The sequence below is a fragment of the Columba livia genome, chromosome 4 (assembly GCF_036013475.1).
Source record: "Columba livia isolate bColLiv1 breed racing homer chromosome 4, bColLiv1.pat.W.v2, whole genome shotgun sequence".
Classification (NCBI taxonomy): domain Eukaryota; kingdom Metazoa; phylum Chordata; class Aves; order Columbiformes; family Columbidae; genus Columba; species Columba livia.
Window position 1 is genome coordinate 5,779,936 of NC_088605.1, and position 24,094 is coordinate 5,804,029.

General features: G+C 37.5%; 1 long non-coding RNA gene across 1 annotated transcript in view; it reads right to left on the reverse strand.

The window, feature by feature from the left end:
* Positions 1 to 23,681, reverse strand: part of LOC110364276 (uncharacterized) — a 36,654-nt gene extending 12,973 nt beyond the window's left edge. Inside the window, exons 1-2 of the long non-coding RNA XR_010472605.1 lie at positions 23,358 to 23,681; positions 13,694 to 13,793 (exon numbers count right to left, since the gene is read on the reverse strand). This is a non-coding gene — a long non-coding RNA (uncharacterized LOC110364276). The remainder of the gene's footprint in view (positions 1 to 13,693; positions 13,794 to 23,357) is intronic.
* Positions 23,682 to 24,094: the final 413 nt, after the last annotated feature.

Below are 24,094 nucleotides of genomic sequence, written 5' to 3' on the forward strand. Positions count from 1 at the left end.
AAAAAGCATTGTGCTTCCTTACACTGAAAACTGGACATAATAATACATATAAAATTCAGAGTAGCACATTGTTTATAGCTGATACTTTTTAGTCCAAGGGAGAAATAGCATTTATCTCACCTGAAAGACTCACCTCCAGATTTAATGTCTGTTCAAAAAACATTGTCTAGACATCCACGCACATTTGGTCTATATATATCTTCACACACAGGTGCATCCGTTCAAGATCTCTCTCTAAATTCAATGCCATAATTTATCACTACAGAGGGAAGTGGGGTTACAATCTTAGACCACACACTTGATTGCATAGTTAACGTGAAATCAGACAGTGCAGGACTGTCCTCATCCAACATTTACCACCCACAGAGCTGTCCACATCTGATCTGTTAACACTGAGCCCCCAGTTTAGTCAGCAGAACACTTCTGGTGCCTCCATCCCCCCTCAAAGCAGACAGGATGACACAGATGATTCTCCCTGATGCTGTCTATTGTTTTCCACTGATAATAAGTAGAGTTGAGGGTGAGTAGCTCAGATGTAGGCCTCGTTGGTTTAAAGAACCTGAGATAACTCTCAATCGTGTTGAGCAGAAATAAATCTCCAAAATATGTATTGCATCTCCTACAATAATATGCAAGTATCTGTATCTGACCACAGTATGGCTTTAGGAAGCAGAAGCAAAATGTAGTGATGCATACATTCAGCATTTGATTAGCAAATTTTTCCATCAGTTTAATGACTGTTTTGATTGAAAGAACTACCCAAATATTCCAAATGCAACAAAGCAATTAATACCATACACTGAACAACTGTCTATGGAACTTGATTCCTTATAATTCCTTTCTATCTGAACCTATAGTTGCATTTGAACTCTGTGAATCTAAAGTGAATTCTGGACCTACTGAAGATAATGGCACAAATGCCACTGACATCAGCAAGGAAATACACAGAGAAGTTCTTATTTCCCTGTTTTGGTGATGCATAGTCCAAGTTCCAGTAAAGTATAAAGCAATGGTGAGTTAAGGCACAACAACAGACATTAAATCAGTAAATGTACTTGCATTTAGAAGGTTACCAGTGGTTTGTGTTGATGCTCTGTCCTTGTATTTGGTCTGGCAGGGATAGAATTAATTTTCTTCGCAGCAGCCCATATGGTGCCATGTTTTGGATTTGTGACTAAAACAGCGCTGATATCAGACTCATGGTTTACCTATTGACAAACAGTGTTCACACAGCTTCAAGGTGTTCTCTGCTTCTCACTCTGTCCCCTCAGCAAGTGGGCTGGGAGTGGGCAGGAGGCTCGGAAGGGACACACAAAAGACAGCTGACGCGAATTGACCAGAGGGATATTCCATGCTATATAAGATTGTGCTCAGCAATAAAACTGGGTGGGGAATCTTCCCAAAATAACCACTGTTTGGAGACCAGCTGAGCATTGATCTGCTGGTGGGAGAAGGTTAGTGAGCACCTTTGCATCACATCTTTTTCACTTTTTTTTTTTTCCTTCACTTATTAAACTGTCTTTATCTCAACCCCCAGGGATTTTTCTGACTTTTGTTCTTCTGATCCTCTGCCCCATCTGCTGCAAGGAGCAATGAGCATGCAGCTGGTGGGTGCTCAGCTGTGAGACAGGGACAACCCACCACAGTCCTGTAATCCTCTATAACCCCAAACTTGGCTCCTCTAAGAAAGCACCATTTCAAGAATAATAAAAACAGACAAATCCATCACAGGCAATTAATATATCAAACTGACCACTGACAGAACCAAGTAGCAAACCTTGATCAATTATAGAAAGCTCATTTTAAAAAAGAACTGGAGCTCTGCATAAGGTGGGTGCTACAGTATTCAACATGATATCCCGGTAGGTACAGATGACAGGATGGAAGAAAACTACACATGGGTGGAACAGTCTCAAAAACATCCTTTCTTTAAAATGGCTCCATTTAAAGAATAGAAAGTCAAGACAAGGAACAATGCATTTTTGTTTCCCTTCCCAACAGAAGTTAAAACACAGTCTTCAAAGTATTGAAATGCCAATACAATCTCTGTGCTTGCTCACAGTTAGTTTGGAGAGTGTTTTTTAAAAGTATGTAATGGATGTAGGTGCACAGTTCTTGACAGATTTTGACCCTCAGTGCTTCAAATGTAGCACTCAGAAGATGCATTCGATAAACATTAACACAAAATACCTGTTACTGTCTCTTACAAAAGTGTGCTCTCTTATGACCTGACTGTTTATTGTGGCAGCTGGATGAGACAGAGGGGAAATAATTTTGGATTTCAAAGATTTTCTTTCCCTCTTTGCCAAAAATCTCCTCTGGGTGTTACAAAAGCTCAGGAGAACACAACTGCAGTAAGAAATGCTGGTAACAGAGAAATTAGTTCTCTTCACTGTGCCAGAGGATGAGAAGATTCAAGCCATAAAACCTTTAGCTGGGTCTCTCTGCATCTTGGTGAACAGGTTCTCCTTCTCCAGCTGGTTGTACAACTGCTGGAATGTGAAGTCCACCAGCCTAGTCCATGGAGTAACTGACTGTTGACCCTGGTATGTCACATCACAGTGAAAAGCATGAACTGTGAGCACATTAATATCAAAGCCACTGCAGGCGTGGGCAGTTGTCCTGCCATCTGCAAGTTGTTCACACAAAGACTGATGTCAAAGATCATTGATTTGTCCATAATATAAATATCAGGTGGCTGAAAAAACAACAGAAAAATGTGATTGCTTTTGATCAGTAGTAGGAATCTGAGAGTCCATGAAACTGAGTTAGGCTAAGCTTGTGCTTATAGTTCTTATAGTATTCATCACAATATTAAAATCATAGGATAGCCCTCTTCTAACAATTGGTTTTGGTTGTTTCGGTTGGTTGGTTGGTTGTTTTTTTTTCCTTTATTTTTCGGTAGCAAATAGTGACAAGTCCTTGTACTGTGGCTGGTTCTCCAATTCTCTTCCCCATCTCTCATCCTCTATTCTTGCCTTAGTAACTTTCTTGCCTTTTAGACACATTGCCACATGAAAAAAACACTTCATTTTACCAGTTTTAAATGTGCTGTTTTTCAGTTTCATTCAATATCACCTCTCTGATGTTATGAATCACAGAGAATTTAAATTCCAAATTTCTTTCCTGAATTATTCATTATTTTATACACTTTTAAAGGTCCTTTTTTATTGCATCTCGGTAACAAGCAAATTCCCTTTGTTCTGTTTGTCTTCATATTAGTCATTTTAGAGTTTGTGGTGTTTGACTTTCTAGGGAAAAAAAAATAGTAGAAGAAGAGAAATCTCACCAGGACATTCAGCTGGGGAGAAACACCCAAAGAAATAACTTTTAGAATTTTCTTTATCTTTCAAAATGGATTCCACTAATCTCTTCTGATCTGCCAGACTCAGAAATGCCCATTGACTCTGACAGACTTCTCACAGAAGTGAGGTGTTTGTTTATGTTGAGTTTTGTTTTAGTTGGGGTTTTTTTTGTTGGTTTTAGTTTGTTTTTTGGTTTTTCTTGGTTGTTGGTTGGGTGGTTGTTTTTGTGTTTGTTTTGTTGGTTTGGTTTGGTTGTTTTTAAACAACTTTCTCAACTTTCCTGAACTCTTTTCCTTTTGTCTCTTATTTGACTCCTCTGATAAGGAATCAGCTGATAAGCACAAGGTAATGTGCAATATCTTATTCTGCATGATCAGTGGATTCTGACCCATTCCCAAAGTCCAAATTCCATAGCAGCAGTACTCATAAGGTGGTGGCTCTTGAATCCACATTAGACCAAATTTTGGCAGCCCTGCAGAACCTCTGGGATAAAAGTGATTCCAATTCAGATTTCAAAGTACATTTTCACTATCTGAGTAAGACTTATAATTAATTTTTTAAGGAAAAAACAGACCAAAAGCACCTGCTGAAAGCAAAAAATGCACATTGCTTCCTTCCCGTAATGATTCTGGGAAATTAAGAAACACATTCACCAGACATTAGAAATTGGCAGCTTACACTAAAAAATCAGATGCCATGCCCAGCTATTGCTCCCTGAATACTGCAGATTTTTGAGTTCTGATCCAGGACTTTTGCACTGGATGCCTACATTTCAGTTAAACCAGAGCCTTGAATCCAAGTATCTTTTCATCTCTTATATCTGAGATGGTTTACACGGGGATTAAAATATGATTCTTTTATCATCTCGCCAAAAGCACCATCTAAAAACTCATTGGACGATAACAACAACATTAACAACACAGAGTTGAGGAGGCAATAGGCTCTGGGAGTTGCATCAGTTTAGGGATGACAGAAGCTTCTTTCCAGCAGCACTTTCGAGAGGGGATAGGGCTAGGTCTGCATTTAGTCCTGAATCCAGACATTCACTTTACAAATACTCTGAACACAGCTGGATTATTCTGTGAAACTGTGAAAAACAAACAAACAAACAAAACAAACCACCACACAAAACTTCTTCCTATTAATAAGTATATGGACATGTTGCCCACTGGAGTAGCATGTCCTGTTTGAATTATTCCAGCTGAAAACCTGAAATATGATTTTCATTTTCACAGAGATGCTTTTGTAAACTTCATTCAGACCAAAGAAGATTTTCATGCTGGGTTTTTCCTTTAGCGGAGCAGAAAAGCATATACCAATTAGAATCATAGAATAGAATCATAGAATCATTTCAATTGGAAAGGACCCTCAGGATCATTGAGTCCAACCATAACCCGACTCTAGTACTAAACCATGTCCCTAAGACATGATCTAACGTTATAAAAATGATTCTAATGTGATATTTTGCTCAGTTGGATGTCCCTGAGCAAAACCAATGGGGAAGTAAAGAAGAATAAGGATATAGAGGAGACTAGAATGGGATCAATCCTTGATCTGTGTAAATATAGAAGATAAACTAACGCTGCTTGCAACTTCATGTGACTGTGCATTTAGAGTTTCAAATGCATAAATATATGGGGGAGAATATGTCTTCCCCTGAACAACACAGAGAAGAAAAAAATCTGTAGAATATTCCACGCCTAATCAGAAGATTTTTTTCACTCCAAGAACTGGTATAAATGTAACATTTACTATTTAATGTGTCTACTTATTTGCTATGTGTGCATATACATAATTCTAATTAATTATTTGTTAAATCCGTGGTTGCAAAGTGCAACTAGTTCAAATTAGTTTGGTGAAAGATCCAACATTCATTGCTGAGTAATGGAAACTAGACTAATAAAAATTCTGTGGCTTCTGGCAGAGTCAGGGGGGCAAAGATGTTAATGTCCTCAGAGATTGACTCTTTGCGGTCTTTTGTAGGGCCATTTACATGTAAATAAGGTATTTATAATTTCACATAGATGTTAGAAGAATCTGAATTTGGAATATTGTTCTCAAATAAATAGCATGTATTGCTGCATCAAGTTTTTCAGTGTTTATTTGGTATTGCTACTATTTGCATCGCACACCCTGCTGGGATCAATACCTTGTTGTGCTTAGACACTGTACAACTGTTCAAACAAAGAAGACCTGATTACACACTATTTATAATCTAAATAGCAAACATCTACACTGTCATTGGGTAGTGTGGAAAAAGCCAACACTCTTTTTCCTCCCCAATGATATATTAAACAAAACATCAGTTTCATCTCTTCGCCAGATTTTGAAAGGAAAGGAATGCTAATGAATGATTTGCTTTCCTGCTATTCCTAAATTCTTGCTCAAAGAGGTGGATGTTTACTTTGTTTATCTATAAAGTTGTCACTTCAGAAAACATTTGAGAGGAAACAGAGGAAAGAACCTGCTTCAAACAGACTCAGCAGAGAAGGGGTAGAGTCAGGAAAATAAGTGAGCACTAGAGATTCCTAACCAGCAATATATCAAGCATATCAAGCAGAATTTTGATAAATCTGTATCTGGTTCCTATACTGCCTGCTCACAGCCAGGTAAAGCTCTTGTATGATATAAAAGACACTAAATAGATTAGACGATCTTGTTTGGATGGAACACTAATACCCAACAGTATCTAGAAAGGCCCCTTTCTTATGCTTACCTAACCCTTACAGACTTTGTTATGTCAGAATAATTTGATTAGATAGAATAAAATTGGATAGAGAGATAAACATGACATCATTGGATGCACCAGCAATGAAAAGGAACATTGAGAAGTTTCAGGTGTGTCAAACACAAAGCCTGTAGGAGCTCTTGGCCACGTTTTTCACAGAGGATCTCCTATGTTCTATGCTAATCCACTGCTAGATTGCAGTCACATCCCCAGGAAAAACAAACAAACAAAACCAGAAACAAACAAAACCAGAAACAAACAAAACCAGAAACAAACAAAACCAGAAACAAACAAAACCAGAAACAAACAAAACCAGAAACAAACAAAACCAGAAACAAACAAAACCAGAAACAAACAAAACCAGAAACAAACAAAACCAGAAACAAACAAAACCAGAAACAAACAAAACCAGAAACAAACAAAACCAGAAACAAACAAAACCAGAAACAAACAAAACCAGAAACAAACAAAACCAGAAACAAACAAAACCAGAAACAAACAAAACCAGAAACAAACAAAACCAGAAACAAACAAAACCAGAAACAAACAAAACCAGAAACTTCAAATTTAACATATGTTAAAAAAAAAAAAAAACTCTCCATGCTTTAAGTGCTTGCTGCCCCATTTATTTTTCACATACCACAAGGACCTATACCTCTTTTAGTTAGTTTAAAAATACGGGAAAACTGTAAGTTTCCAGATCATGCTACAAATGTGACCAACACAGTGACCATGACAGCAATCTCAAGCCTTTGTTTATTTTTATTTCTTTTTTTTTCATATTTTTTTCTGTACAGATAGATACAGTGTAGTGTTCTAAACTAATTGCATGAATATCACAGTAAAATCAAACAGTATTCCCACTGTTGGTTTATTGCTACCACACAGCTCATTCTACCCCAAATCCATAAGGAAAATTATGTAAACTCATGTTGCCTCCCTTACAACCATCACAAAGATAATAGTTTAAGTGTTGTCAAGTAACCAAGCAAAGCACCAAAGACAGAGATCTCTTAAAATCTGTTAGGATTTTAAACCCTCAGTACAAATTATTCTCAAAATGCTAAATTCATCTTCCTCAGGCTATGAAATGTAATAGGGAGTCTGGGAGAACATTTCTCAGGAAAGCCATAGTACAAGAGCGATTTGCTTTCTCATTGGGTCAGAAATATCCACTGCTGAGATGTAATTTTTTTCTTTGTTTTCACAGTACCTACTCTCATATATGTTCCTATCCAGCTCCTGCCCATGTTACCTCTTGCCACCATAACTCCATCCAGAAGAGTCCTTATTTCATACTGATAGACCTCCTCCCCCACTTATTTCATACTGATAGACATACCCCCACTTTACTCACAGCATCTCTTGCATGTGTTGGGATAATTATCTAATATAAACCATCCTTATGAGGTTCACTTGCTCCCAGGGAAAAGTTAGATCCATGCTTAAAATGATGCATTTGGCTTTCATCCTACATTTAATTTTATTTTTGCTTCGTGAACAATGATTTGATGGTGATTTCAATTGCACCAGGCTTCCAAAAACCCAAGTCCGTAATCCACCTTTGGAAAAGTTAATTGAGTACAGACTTGTAAAACTGTTTGAAGGATATTTAAGTTCCTAAATCCACCTGGAATTAGAAAACACAGGGACCTAAATATGTTTAAAGGATCTGAGTCTAAACTACACAGACGATACAAAGGGTTTGGAAGGGGTTCTTAGGCACAACATTCCTTTTGAAAGAGGAAGTTAATAGTCTCTCTTACATGTGAATCTTTTCCAGAATTTAGGCACAGAATAACCAAGGTTTCTATGGGAATTAACTATAATACTTTTCAGGAACTCAGTTTTCGGACTTACTAATCAACACGTGTATACCTGGAAGTCAGCTTCTCTGATCTTTTGTTTTGCATCAGTAAAATAAGATAACCTTACTTCATCTATTTCCTATATGTAGAATGACAGTTCTTCAAGACAAGGAGCCTTACTGCATATGCTTACCACACCTCCCGCCATGGGAAAAAACACAGTCGACATGCTGGTTATTATGCAATTATGGATGCCTATTCTGCCTTTGGTAATGTATAGATGTATTGTGAATTCTGGTTTTCGTGTTGTTCTGAAACTGGTAGTTAAAATTTCAGCTGAATAATTCAGAACTTTGCAAGTTATATGAATTTTCAGTTAACACTGCATTTAAAAATGGGTGAAAAACTTTTCAGTAAAATTATATTTGCCATAGAACAAATAATAACAGTGTAACACCATGCAGTCTGTTTATTGTTTCTTTCATATCTGTCCCCACCTCATTTCTAATATGAAATACAGCCTTATGAAACTTCCACCCTGTGTGTTTACAACATAAATAGATTTTCAGATCAGAAATCAAGTTTAAGTTATCAATGCTAAACATAAACTTTAAAAATTTGTGAGACACAGTTTTTTGAAAGAGCAGTTAAGACTAAAGTTTTCTATTCACAGGAAAATCAATAAGAGGAAAGCAGAGAAAGGGATTCATGGTATTTCACAACTCTGAATGTGTTTTTGTCAGGTATGATCACCAGAACTGGAACAGAAAGGCTGTTTTTCAGCACATTAATAGTTACCTCCTATCATGTTCCTTCTCAATCCTGCTTAGTCTAGTTGATGACAAGGATCAATTTGAGGGAAGTTGGGGGTGGGAGGGTAGGAAGTTGGGGTTTGAGGGGTTTGGTTTGGGTTTTTTGGGAGTTTTGACCTTTTTTTGTGGGTGTTTGGTTTGTTTTTTTCAAAGGCACACACTGGAGCATGACCGAAAAGTGTGTGGACTTGCAAATGTGACCTGGGAACCAACTGCAAATCTCAATGCTTACCGATGTAAAAGAAAATAAATAGGCACAGAGAATTTATTAATTCCCTTAGCCCTATGCACACACAAACTGGCATCATATTTGCATCCAGAAAACGATCAAGTTCCCCATCCTTTCTGCTCCATCTTTTGAAAAATCTAAACTCAGAATGTTTAAATAACAGTGGGTCAGGAAACTTCAGTAGAATAAATCATTGGAGTCACAGACTTTCAATTTGAGTTTTATCTGAGTTTTGGCAACTTATGCTTTGGCAGAGCTTGCAAATTAAGCACACAGCCAAGCACAGACACCCCTGAGACTCTAGGAACCAGTTTAGCATTGCTTTTTTGTTTTACTTTCTTGTTCAAGCTATTTTCCTACTTTATACTTTGCTTTTAACCTGTTTCTTTCCCAAGCTGTGTTTGGAAGCAAATTAACATCATATAAATCCCCTTCCATAAACACAGAGGAATATCCAAACAGAAGCGTCCAGGAAAGCACTTCACATAATATGGTAATTGTGAAACTCTTCATAATTTTGTTTGCATTGTTATTTTCAAAACAGCACCTGCCAAAAGCACTGATGACTTTTCATAACACATTTATAAAGCAGTGCTTATAAAATGATCAGAACATTTCTACAGGTGTGCAGGATGAGGCAGGCAGACTAAAATGCCAAAAAGACACATTTCTTCAGTTCACTGACTATTCTTAGCACAGCAAAAGTGACCTTTCTGAGACTAAAGTGTTCCCAGCCACCTCACACTTTGCTTTTAGAGTTGTCAATAATCCCATCTGCACCTTTTCAGATGGAAAGCTGGGATGCTGTATAGCCAATCTGATACATGAACCTTGAAAAGTATATGACGAACAGAAAAACCTTTAATAGCAGTGCAGAAAAATAGATAATTGACCTTCAATTGTATATCACAGTAACTGAAGTTCATGCAATTCAAGTAACTAAGGTGTAAGAAAGTCTAATGAGAGAATTACACTTATCAATACTTTTGCATGCTCTCTAATTCCTTCTCTAGCATCTCACCAATATATGACAGTGAGTGTTCAGGTGAAAGGAAAAGTAACTTGTCTCTAATAAGCTTTTGCTATTGGCCACTAGGGAAAAATACATACAAATGACAAACACATATAACATTGCCCCCCCCCCCCCCCCCCCCCACTACTGTCTCAGCCTACAAATATTTGTAGGTCAGGGCCAGGGTTGAATTTTGTGGATGTAATAATTCTTTGTGGGTTTCCCATTAATTAATTTGTCTTGTTTCCTCTTGAATATTTCACTTTGTAAACCTGAGTATCCACATATTCTAGTATGGAGCTCTATAGCTTATCTTTACAATATAGATTAATAACTTTTTCCTTACTTATATCTTACTGCCATATAGTTTTTTGTCAGCATCATCCTCACAAATTGATTTGGAGCTGGGTGCTATGTTCTCTAGCTCAACATACACCATTGCCTACTCACAAAGGAGGAAGATATTCTTTCTGCTTGATAGGTTTTGATATATTGAAGTGAATAGCTGCTTAACAAGGGAGAAAGAGCTTCTTTTCAGAAATTATCTGAGCCCTTACACATCCAACAGCGTAGGAACTTAGAAGTTAACTGTCTTTTTGTCTTGCAGGAGGACTAACCACTGCCAGGAGCTTATGTTTAATCTTGTCTCCTACAAAAATGCTAGAAGACTGAGAAATAAGACAATGAGTTGCTGCGATGTCTCATTTACTTTTGCTTAAATTTTTGCCTTAAAATAATTTTAAGATTCTTGGCATGCTGGAAATCTGTTAGCAGAAAGACATTGTAATGCGAGGCTATAAAATTCACAAGAAAGCAAGCACACTTGGACAGGGTTGGGTGGAGGGAATAAAGCCATATGCTAAAGTGACCTTCGATTTAAACCAATGTTACCTACACAAGCAAGCATCCAGCCAGGATGATAACACTTAATGAAATATTTTATGTGAGAAATCACACAGAAAATACCATCTGGGATTGCAGTGGGAACTGAAATTTTAACGATCCATCTTCAGGCATAGGAAAGGCCATAGTGGGACATAACATAATCAGTGACTAACACAGATGAGGTGGTTAGGGAACCAAAAGGAGAAGATGCAATGCAATAGTTGTACAGGATCGCATCCTAAAGTATTCCACTGAAGAAAGAGTTCCATACTTTGTTCTCAGGAAAGTACTTTGTTACAATAATATATACTCCCAGGAGAGTAAACAAAATACAGCAAATCTGTGGGAGTTGCATTCAGCTTCAAAAACAAGCGCTACGGAAAGAAAGAGAAAAGCCCTAAAAAGTAGTCCAGGCTGTATAAAAGAATTAAAACCTTACAGGTGAAACTAGACAGAATCAGTACATATCAGGTCTGAAGACAGGGTTGAGAAAGGACAAGAGAAAACTAACCTGGCCTAGAAACAAGGCAAAAAAGGTTATTATACATGAGAAGGCATCTGTCAAAAGCTGAAGTTGTATTCAAAGGCAGAAACCAATAACAGTCAAATTCTGGCAGATTAAATGTGAAAATACAAAGTGGAAGCCTCCCAAAAAAGAATGGGAGAAACAGCAAGTCAAAGGAGACAAAAGAAACAAACAAAAAGAGAGCATTTCCTCAAATACATCAGAAACAGCAGTACTGTCAGAAATCCCACAGCATCAAATGATGATAGGACTAAGAACATGAAATCCAAGAGAGGACAAGAATACTGCAGAGAAACTTAAGTAATTGTTTTTATTAGTATTCACTGCAGAACAAAGTGGAAAGATATTGATATTCTCGCCCTTCTCTCTCTGAAATTGAAGACACTTCACAAGACATAATAATAGATTGGCAAAGGGAATGGTAACAAATCTCAAGAACAGCTAGTCATAACCACCATGAAACATGACAAAAAATTATAGCTATTCACCAAGAAAACAAAGAATGAACACGGTGTTTTGCTACAGACATTACCAGCACGTAATGTCTTGCTTTTTACTTGAGGACTAGAAAATAGCAAAAGTGACGTAAGTAAAAAATAAGTCTGAAAAAGTTTCTAAGAAACACTAAAGGAACAGGCCAAATTAATAGAAACTGTAGTAAGGAATAGGTCAAGTGGACATTTGGATAAATGTGATCTGCTTTGGAACAGTCACTGTGGCATTTGCAAATTGAAGTTCTGCCTTTCAAACCTTTCAGATTTTCCTAAATGGGGTCAACAAATTTGCATATAACAAAAGATCTGGTGGATACAGTCTTTTTTGGATTTCAAAGAGCCTTTTAAGAAAGCCTCATACCAAGCACTTTTAAGGAAATAAAGCAACCAGGACTAAAACCAAAGGTCCCAGTGTGGATAAATAATGGAATAAAAGACAAGAACAGCAGGTAGGAGTAAGTAGTCAGTTCCTACAATAGGTAGGTGTCAAGTGGAGTTCTGCAGGGTCTGTTTTAGAAAAGTGCTATTTAGTTTATTTGTAAAGAATATGGAAAAGCAGTTAAGTAGTCACAAGTTAAAGTTTGCTAATCAGAGTTTAACATAGTAAGGATGGGAGCAGCTATACAAAATTCCAGAAGAGCTTTATAAGACGAAGTAACTCAGCAACAGAATGGCAGATGAAACCCAACACAGATAAATGGAAAGTGATGTTCATGGAGGAAAAATAGATGGCTTTAAAAAAATATCCCAGCTTTCCTTGCAAGAAAATGCTCATTGTTTGAAGAATTCTATGAGTTACTGTAGGCTATTCTTGCCTTTCTGTAGGTATCCCCTTAGTGCTCCTGTCAGGGGTTGCTGGATTAGATGGGCCTTCTGCTGACCTGTGTAGCATTCTTACATAAGGTCTGAACTCCCAGATTAACCCCACTGCTTCATATTCTGTCACCAATGACTGATATCAGCAGATTACCAGTAGCTCATTGTTTGGTATTTTCTGCTAAAACCAGAAATGAAGAATGACACAAGATTTCTGAAAAAGGATATTGCAGTTTAAAAATAAATAGTAAGCATGGGCTCGAACTCTAGTCGCAGTAGACCCTATACAATATATGCTGCTGTTCAGAGCACAAAAATTAGCAGATAACAGCATTTGTAGGCAAGTACAATATGGTCAAAGCAGTACTCCTTGGTATAATATCAAGTTTTGTGTTTGCTATCCCCAGCCAGCCTGTCCAGTTATGTCTTGTAAGACCTAAGGGCTTGGAATTTACAAAGGAATAAAACATCAGTAGATTGTAGCAGTGACTCTGGGGTCTAAAATACACTCAGAATTGTACTAAAACTCACTTTACTAATTCTGGATTGATATTGTGGCCCTTTGTTTTAAGCAGTAGTAATGCTTTTGCTTGTCATTAACATAAATATACAAGCCAGCCTATTCACATTCACAGGTGACTTCTCATTGTTACACGGAAGGGAGAGAAGTAGCATTGTGTAATTTTTCTGCTTAGGCCTTCAAAAATCCAGGCTCCTCATTGTATCTGTAGAACAATGACACCTCCAATTTTGAACAGGTTGTTAAATTCATTACAAAAGTGTCAGCCATTGGCTTGTCAGTGGAGGAAATATTGTGTCCTAGGATCCACACTACCAAAGCAGTAAGCACAAAATAAATAAATAGATCAATAGATAAAAAACAGGCAATTTCTTGTGCCTTCAAGATCCCTCACACAAAGTTCAGACACAATTTGGCTCCCCATTGAGGATCAGCTTAGCCCATGTGACATTATGGTAAGAGCACATGCCAGAAAAATATGGGGTCCATGTCTAACTGCATCTTCCTTCTTGTTACCTGTCTCCACTGTCTGTGGGATTTCATGTAGTTTTAACTTACCACACAATTGCTCCAAGCTTTGCAGATTTCACACATCATACAGGTACCTCTGGTGCACACCAAGCTCATCCTCCAAGGACACAGTTGTTCTGCACTGTTGCTACAGGATGAAAAGAGTAAAAACTATTTCCATTTATACCAATGTACTGTAAAACTTCTCATTCCTTTTAAAATACTTTTATCTTCCTATTTTTCTCCTCTTTTAAATCCCTTCAATGTACATGTTACCAAAGCAATACAATACCAGGAAGCCTTTGAACAAGTTACAAGACCCATTTACCCTAAACGTTCTTTGCTGATGGCACTGCCATTTTTATTAATACATTAGAGTGCTGGCTGTACTGATGTTACATTAAGTTCTAGTCATAAAAGCATTGTTCAGTAGGTGGAAAGAGCATCCCTACAAGAAGATGCAGTCAAATCATCATAGTCAGTCTGATCCATTACAGAAAGGAGACTCTTAAACAGAATAAACACAAGGCATGCATAACAAATTGCTCTTCAAGGTGAAAAATCAAATACACAAACAGAAACAAATACAGACCTTATACTTGGCTACAAAATTCCTTCAGTGCCTAAGATAAACCAACTATGCCGCATAACTAGACTGTCACCTGAGCAAATAATAAGTATGGGTGAAGGATAGAAAAGTTCAGGTTTCTTCCTTATACAAAAGTACATCTGCAGTCTCCAAGAACAAGAGGTAACCTCATGAATGGTCTAGGCTCAGCACAAGATAGCCAAGATATCCTGGGAGAAAAATTTTACAGACAGTCGAGATCATTAATAAATATTCCTTGGCAGTAGACATGTTGTAAGGAATTAATTACAATTCTATCCCTTGTATAGCTACTCGCTGATAGCCCAGATCATACAAACCTTAGTTTACTATTGCCTTAGATAAGTAGGCCTGCACTTCTCCACCTTTAGTCAGGCTCAATAGAACCCAACTCTGTAAATCATCTTGTGAACAACTCATGAAATAAGGAAGTAACAAATCATTCTGCCTGTGGTTCTTTAGTGACAATCTTTGTGTCTTTGTCCGGGCTTCAAGAATAATGGAAACAACAGAGCCACATCTGGCTTCATTGGAAGGAAACACTTTACATTAGTAGAAATTACCATGTGTAAATCCTCTCAGTGCTGTTGCCCAGACAATGGATAGAGAAGGAAAGAAAAGATATTTCAGCAAGTGTAAGAGAAGGGGTGGTAACAACCTCTTTACCAGCTTAGGAAGATGAAATCAACAGGATGATGTAAAAATCATGGAGTATGGGGTTGCCCAGGGCATGAGACTCATAAGCCAGCTCACAGTAGCTCAGTGGAACAGTTTCAGAAGCACCATAGCTTTTGCTTGGATTTAACCATTGGACCCTTATCCAAATCTCAGAGGAAAATTAAAATCAGGGAGAACAACAAAGGAAAAAAAAACAAACACAAGACTGAACTCCTATGTTACAAAACACTTTTCTAGCATTGAGGTTACCAGAAAGTCTACCTGGAGTAATTCTGCTGCTCCTAAATGCTTTATTCATGCTACCACATGGACGTACAATGGATGTACAGGACAAACAAAAGTGTTTTAAGACTTTCAGGTGTTAATTTATGGCATTAATTTTGTGATTGCATAAACATCCATTTCCACTTTCAGATCAAAAGAAGGAAATGTTAAAAAAAATCCTCTAAACAATCCATTGCATTTGGCTCAGGAACAGAACAACCTCAAAATAACAAAGGAATGAAGGAGTTGTTTTAACGTGGAAGTTGCACATTGAATAACTAATGTACTTTCAAAGCACAGCCCCTTGTCATACACTTTTATTTGTTTTCTAGGTATGTTTTCTGGCCTGTAGCATGGCTGAAAACACTTTCAGACAAAGGAAAAATGGGTAAAGAAGGGAGGTAATCAGGATCCTAAATTTGTCCCTGACGCATTCTTTAGTACAACTGTGAATAACTTACATCTATAGTGGGAAGTCAAAAAACTCTTACAAATGGCCAAACACTTCTGTCATTGAAATCAGCAGGGAAAAATCCAAGCACAGATGAAAGCTTATTATTTATTTTGCTCAAGTAAAGGACTTATGCTTCAGTTTTTCCATCTCAAAAATAGGAACTAATATTACCTTGGCTAATTATTTGCCTTTGTGCTTTTGGGGCTCAGTTAATGGATTAGGAGTAGTAAAAAGACTAAAAATAACACTTAGTGTTTGCTATTCATTACAGTAATAATACTCTAACTGTGATCTGGTCTGTGATTAAAACAAGAATGGTAAGGAACTCAGAACAGGACACATTATCCTGCAATATTTATGTTTGTATTTAGTCTACTGATGTACAAAAAAACCTTCAGGTGTTCCACTCAAATATGCTATTTAAATATATCCAACATCAAGAATTGGTTCTATTGTCTCAATCTATTTGTCTGCTTGGGAGGAGTTCCAGGTATTTGGACTTATTTTCCTTCTTATATAGTAATAATGCACTTATGTTTTTAGGTAATCAATAGTAACGTACAGCCATTGTTTGAGAGATTCTAAACAACCCAACTGTTGGGTTGGGGGGTGAGGGGTGGGTGGTTTGGTTTTGGTTTGTTTATTTATTTTTTGGAGGTTTTTGGCCACTTTTTAAGAATCTACTGCATTCAGTCACTGGCACCATCAGTCAGTCACAGACACCTCTGTGTTGAGGTTCAGTAACATATCTCAGTCTTTCATTAATTTCTCATACTAGTTCTACACCTGCCCTAACTCCTTCAGTTGTGTAACCTTCACACAGAGAAAGCTGCAGCAATGCTGTTTTCTACCTGATTTCACTTCTATGGAACACTGACAGCTGTTAATGATGATTAAAAGATTCATCTGTAAACGGCTGCACCACCTCAAAGTACAATATGAAAAAAGTCCTTTAATTTCCCCTTCAATATCAGCAACTACAAATCTGCCTGGTCTTCAGAGAACAGAAAAATTAAACCCTAAACAAACAAACAAAATGCCACACATCACAGAAACTAATGGTCTTCAAGAAAGTATTGGTATGTTATCACAGACTTCAAAACAAAGGTCAGTGATTTTGGATCTCTATGCATTGTTTTCTCTATTGCCAAGATTACTGTTTAAAATAATTTAACAGTCTTGATTTCCAAAGGATGGAAATACATAGTGTACCAGATTTTCGAGGCATGAAAATCATAACTTTTATTTGTCTTTTGATTAATGCCTGCACTATAAAACTTACCTGGTCAAATACACTTAAGAAAACCTACTTACATATGCAGTATCACATATAAAATGCTCCTTGGAAAAACACAGGGTTTATAAAAACAGGGTATAGGAAGAAGCAAAGAACAAGGGAGGATAGAGCAAGTGTGTTCTTACTGAAAAAAATAGCAAACAGATTTGAGACATCAATTTCACATTGTATAATAGAATACTGGCAAGATGCTACATGTGATAATTCATTTGTGGCAATTATTTAGTCAATCTTAATAGTTTTGACCCTGTTCTCTCCTTTTATGACAGATTAACAAGTGTAGTAAACAATGATGTGCTATCACAAAATCTTCAAGGGAGATCAAAGAACCAGTACACACAGGTATTTGCAATGAGTCATAACCTGCATATTAATATCCTGTCTCTGAGAAAAATCCATCAATTAAAGCTAAGTTTCTCTTATTGACACAGGAGTCTGTTTTGTCCTGTTCAAAAATTCTGGTTTCTGATATGATGAGGAAATCCAGAACAAAGACCACCTTTTCCTCTGTGTACTACTTACTTGCAATGAGTAAAGAAATGTTTTCCACATTCAAAAAGGACAGCTTGTCCTAATATTTCTGTACCAGAATGTCACAAGGAGCAAAGAAGCAAATCATCGTCATGAAAACCAACTCTTTTAAAACCAGATGAGCTCAAAATGTATCTTTAATTGATAACTGAAAGATACAGCAAAGTCACATCTTGAAACCACATAATTAATATCTTCCACCGGCAGCTTTTCTAAAATAATCAGGTTTCTGGGGAAAACAAAACTGCAAATGGCCATAATGCTTGTTAAACAATTGATAAAACTAATATAAATCAACTAAAATGCTACTTCATACCATAGAGAAAAGTAGAGGAAATAGTATTTTCTCATTTGAAATGTCAGAGTGGAGCCATTTTGCATAGATGTATGTAGCACTTGTTCATTCTAGTTTCTATGAAGTGAGTATCTTACCTAAGTGTCTTTCATTCCATCATGGAACTGAATTAGACCAGGTGACATTTTCAGTGTATTGACGTCCGTATCAGGCAACATTTTACACTGGAATTTATCTGACCAAACATAGCATATGGTCACTTGTTTACTCCTTCTTCCAAGAAAAGGATCCAATGGCTTCAAAAGAACCCACTGGTGGCAAACTCGGGAGACACAACAGGAAGCAGCTCCTCATGCTAAATAGAGGAAATCTCAGGACCTACTTCCTATTAACAGTTACGGACATTATCATTGCTGTGTTGGTTCAAGAGAATAACAATGATGTTTACAGAAAATAAATACATTGAGCATTACGGAGAAACCACATGCAGCTCAAACTACAAATGCATATGAAGATACTGGGGAATATTTTACATACTCACTTTATTCTTACACTTTTCCATCATTATCTGCTGTTGGGCACTATGAGGACCAAAAGGTGCACACATGCACAATATTATTACAACCAAATTAAGTTTTCTTTTTAACCTTTATTAATTCTTCCATGTCTGTTTTACACAGGCATTTCTTTTGAGCTTATTAAGTACCTGACTGACTGAATGTGAAAAGTTTTACCCTGTGCTGGGACCAGTCATTTCCAGTTGCATAGACTGAACTGGCTCCTCCAGCGCCTGTATTTCTGGATCATTTTAGAACATATTTAAAAGGTATTTCTGACATGAGAGTACCAAATAAACAAGGCCAGATGAGAGAAAAAAAATCTCTCGACCAACCTTTGTAAAATGAAAGCAATTGATTTGATTCACTTTCTTCAAATACCATTTGTTTTATGTCTTTTCTTGCTCCAGTGCCACAACTGAAATCAATATTGCTTCAGGTTTCTGGATTGTTTTATAGACTTAAAGAGCCCCCCATGTATCTTAGAAAAGTTTTACTTTGCAGTATGCTGTATCACAACCATGCTTTATAGGTAGTTCTTTGAAAAGAATGAGGACGCAACTATAGAAATTAAGCTCTCATTGCTGTCACATTAATTGCAAGCTGCCTACATGGTTTCTTCAATTATTGAAAAAAAAAAAAAAAATCAACATAAATTTAAATGGCAATTCTTCTACTTAAGCAAGAGATTGGTTTTTTCTAATTTTAGGTCACTCCTAATCAGGTACTATAATTTTACCACAGCAGAAAACAGACTGACCAGCAGTAATTCCACACAACAGTTTGGGGTGGGGTTTCTTAGCTCCAAAACTTAGGGCAGATACTATGAAATTTAGTTCACTAAGACTCAGGTATCAAGTGACAACTCTGATTCCTACCTGTTGCTCTCCAGATAGCTACACGTCTAGAAATGACAGAAATTCTAGAGAAAAGGGATGGTGAGCATACGAGGGGACTGGAATGGTCAGCGGAGCGATAGCAAAGGAGGACAGCAAACCAAACATGTAAATAATAAAACATAATAATTCAGTGGATCCTGATAATGTTATCATTGCAACTCTACAACTGGCTATTATGGGATGAGCACCTAGGAGCACAACTACACTGCACAGTGAAGTGCAGAGCTATACATGGCTTCAGCAAACTTTGCAAACCCAATTGGACTTGAAGCATTGGTTTTAAATGAAGCACTGCATTAACACAGCTATGCTGAGCAGCAATGCACTGCATACCTGTAACTAGTCAATTGTTGGTCTCCCTTTTCCTTGGGCTATTTGTATTCAAAAACTTGACCCGTCTTGTGCTATCTTCCAGCTTGATTTTGTACCAATCCCATTCAGGCATATCCCACTCATGTATATATAAATCCTAAGCAATTACATTTGGTCACCTTCTTCAATTTTTACGAGGTACAGACTTAAATCTAGAAACCAGAGATGTTCTTGAGACAGATATCGATAAGCAAGCACCTAATTGTGTCTGCTACTTGTATAAATTAATCTAAATTTTTGAGATGGAGAGATAAAAGTGACTACTGCTGAATCTGCACCCTAAATTCCTTGGGTGATGTTAGAAAGAGAAAACAGCATTCTGGGGAAACATTAGCCTGGACAGAAAAATTAGGCTTGGGTGGATCTTTGAGAGCCTCCTTCTCATTATTACCCTGTCAATAGAGTCAATGCATAAAATTCAGAATTATAGGGATTCATAGACTTTCAGAGTGGCCTTTACATAGCGAATGGCAATAAGATTTCATTCTGGTAGCTTGTTTTTTATGGAACTGAGCTGTTTGAGTTTAGTGACTTCAAGAGCTGTAACAGAGAGCATTTATACATACATACGTATATATATATTTAACACCCATGATGCATCCCCACCATCTTCTAGACCTCCATAGGAAATAATAGGCTTCTTCTTGTTAAAACTGATGCATTTTGGTCAGACCCGGCCACTGAATGCACATGACATAATTCTGTTGGTGAATTAAACACATACAATGCCTGATTGGCGTTGTTATTTTCTAGCACTTAATTCAGTCAGAGAATGAACTTGACTCAGTGTTGTTAGATGATAATTAAATTGTTCACATGCTTTTTGCAACACTAAGGATCTGAGGGAGTTGTTTGAACATAGCCAGGTTCCTGCCAACATGGAAATACAGCTGTGCATACAGAATCACAGAATCGACTGGGTTGGAAAAGACTTCAGAGATCATCAAGTCCAACCCTTGGTCCAACTCCAGTCCCTTGACTAGATCATGGCACTAAGTGCCATGTCCAATCTCAGTTTAAAAACCTCCAGGGACAGTGAGTCCAGCACCTCCCTGGGCAGCCATTCCAATGCCTGACCACTCTCTCTGCAAAGAATTTCTTTCTAATATCCAGCCTAAATTTCCCCTGGCAGAGTTGAAGCCCATGCCCCCTTGTCCTATTGCTGACTGCCTGGGAGAAGAGACCAATCCCCATCTGGCTAGAACTTCCCTTCAGGTAGTTATAGAGAGTGCTGAGCTCACCTCTAAGCCTCCTCTTCTCCAGACTAAACAACCCCAGCTCCCTCAGCCTCTCCCCATAGGTCTTGTGTTCAAGTCCCTTCACCATACATCTCTTTCTACTGGAAGTTTCTGCAAGAGAAAAGGAAACACAACTAGAGGCAGGAGAAAGCTAAACTACTCCAAATAGTCTGTAGGTTCTCCAATATTACATCTTCTCTATTCCACCTCTTAAAATGTAATTCTCCCTACCACTACAAAATTGTTGATCTCCTCTAGTTAAGTCTTAGCTCTGAGGTTCTCAGCAGGACTTTGTAATGTTTGGCTGGGTGGAGGTGGAGAGAGGCCCAACACTTAGGCTGTGTAAACTTGGACTAAAAGGAAAAAAAAAAATGCATAAGGAATCCTGAGTTGTTTCTGGAGTCTTGGTAGATCTTCAGACAAACTGACTGCACCGTTTTCTTCTGTGCTTAGTGTAGCTAATTCACTCCGTCTACATGATTTTCTTACTTTTGGGTTCTTGCACAGAGAGCAATTCTGGTCTGTTTTAGCAATTACTACCCAACCTCATTCTAAGGCACATTATAATCTCTTTCCTTCATCTTTCACATACTGCCAGCATTCTAATGGCCACCAACTTTATTCCCCAACACACAACTTAGAAAAACTGCAGACAAGCCTAACTTTTCTGAAATGTGTTTTTCAAGAAACCTGTTTGGTTTTTGGAGGTATTTCTATGGAGCACTAACATTAATGTGTATTTAATTTTCTCAGAACAACACATAAATGCAGAAAGACTATCTCAGGCATAGAAACAGCATAGCAGTGTCATTGTCATAGAGCAATCAGTGTAGCAAGAACTATTTATGCCCCAAACTGCAAGGATATGGCTGTTCTCTTTCACCTACAGAGCAGGCTTGTTTGCTAACTCTATGCTTTGCTCCAACAAGTTTAGCATTTTCAGAGCTCATTATTTTCTTGCTTCTGTCTCAATACATGTTCTGCCCTTTGCACCAGCTCCCTTTTACTATGAGAAGTATTAACTTCTCCAGTGCCAATGGAGATGCTGTTTATTGCTCCACTACAGTTTTTGTGCGTCTCTGTATTACATCATTTCAGACAGCATTTCAATTTACTTATCTTGTGTGCTGAGACTTTTGCAACACTTTCCTTTGGAAAATATGAGATGCTTTACAAGTCATTAAAATGCACCTACAGCAATTTTGGAGTTGGTAAACCTCACAAAAGTGATTTGTCCAAGATGAGTCAGTAAGTGCAGCAACAGACAAACCCTGGAGATTTAACACTTTCTTCTCTCTCTAACCACAAGATGGAAACACTATTATCCCACTAGTCTGTTCTTCCTCTTTCAAGTGAAATTTATTCCACCAATACACAGCCTCTGAAGTCCCATTTCTGTGGTAATAGATAGATTTTTCATTAGCTCTTGACAAAATGCTTAATACTACTGTTTATTTTACCCCACTCCAGGCAAAATAACTGGGAAGGAATAAGAACCAGATCCTAACAGCTATGAATCTTCAGTGTACTTTTCTTCCAGAACAATATAAGAAAACCCATATTTAGACTGATATTTTTTCAAAGGTGCCTAAAACTTCCAGAAAGCAAAGTGTCATCTAAGCCAGGAACCTAACTTTTGGAGGCTCCTTTTCTGTAGAAAGCATCATTATTTCTATAATCACCATCTTTCCTGAACCCCAGTCTTATGAAAAATGTCTTCAGATACAGAATATTTTAAACAGAAAGATAAATTTCTCTTTTTCAGCAGTATGGCAGGATAAGTTTCTGTTTCCTTACACATATAACACATTGCACCCTTCACACATCACTTCTTCACTTACAATCACATGCTGCACCTTGTTTAGAAGCTCGCCTGAAAGAATGAGCTATCTGCGCTGTCAAGATTAATGTTTCCAATATTAAAATATCACAATGCTTTTGACTCAGAGACAGAATTAATATTGACTTAAAATGAAGACTTCTATACAGATTTCTATCCCAAATCACTTTCTGTTGTAACGTTGAATCTTTGAAACAGTCAGTTCCACTTTGTTTCTGCCAGATGAAGAACATCTGACAACCAGCTGCATGGAAATTAAACCCTTGTTTTCATGTAACAGTTTTATTGGTTTTGTGCTGAGTTAATATGACAAATGTCTTATAGCTGAAGTATTACAATGAATTGTATGAGTTTGTATTGGTTTGAAAGCATTTTTTTTTACCAAATTTGTTCTCACATCATTAGCAAGTCAATACAAAAAGGAACCTAGGAAGAAAATTAATGTAGTGTATGTTGTATTAGTCACTTTCTCACTAGTGTCAGAAATTAATTGAAGCATGCACAAACAACTCGGGACAATTCAGCTTCCACCCCATGGTTGGTGAATAAGGGAACCCTCACCAGAAAGCTTCTAAGGGACTCTGCCTCACACAAAGCTCTCAGCCACAGATGAGATAAATTTCTATATCAAAACTAGGGGGAAATATAAAAAAAATACATTTCAGTTTACAGACCCTTACCTGTAACCTCTGCAGGATTTTTATGCTGAAAAAACAGCTGAAGCAGAAAACCAGTTCTGAGAAACACAACCAACAATGCCTTTTTCCTAAACATTAAAGTTCCCTGGCTGGACTCTCAAAAGTATCACAAAGTGAACTTTCTGTCCAAAGCTCTCTCAGGGAGGACTCTTGTTTCTGTGATGTGGCTTGTCCAAAGAGTAATATTGTATTATACCTTTTCTTTCAGTGGAGTTGCTAATAGAAACACACTCCTAACCCAGGCATCCACTTTTAGAAAAGTTTCAGAAATACGCTGTCTTTGAAATAACTACCATTGACTCAGACTTGTTTTCAGCTGGCTAACAAGCTCAGAAACTACTAACTGGTTAGGGTGGGCAGTCTTATAGCCATGTGGGTGTAACCTGCTCACCTGAGTTTAATCCCTTTAGGAGATCAAGTGGTGAAATGCTTGCTTTTAATTGCTTCACCTGGTTTTCCATGGAACTGTAACACAAATTATCCTATATCAGCCTGGAGAGATCAACACACTGCTTCCCTTGTAAGAGACTGCAAGCACAGCTTGCTTTTCCTCAATGATTTCACGGCACGTCCTTTGCCATTTGAAAGACTAAGCATTTTTACTCATGTTCTCAAAACTAGAAGCTGCTTTTCCACCTTATCTGCAACTTTTACTTAGGAATACTGCTTTCTACTTCGTGCCTGAACCCAGGACCAGCCCTGCAGGCCTTTTTAATCTC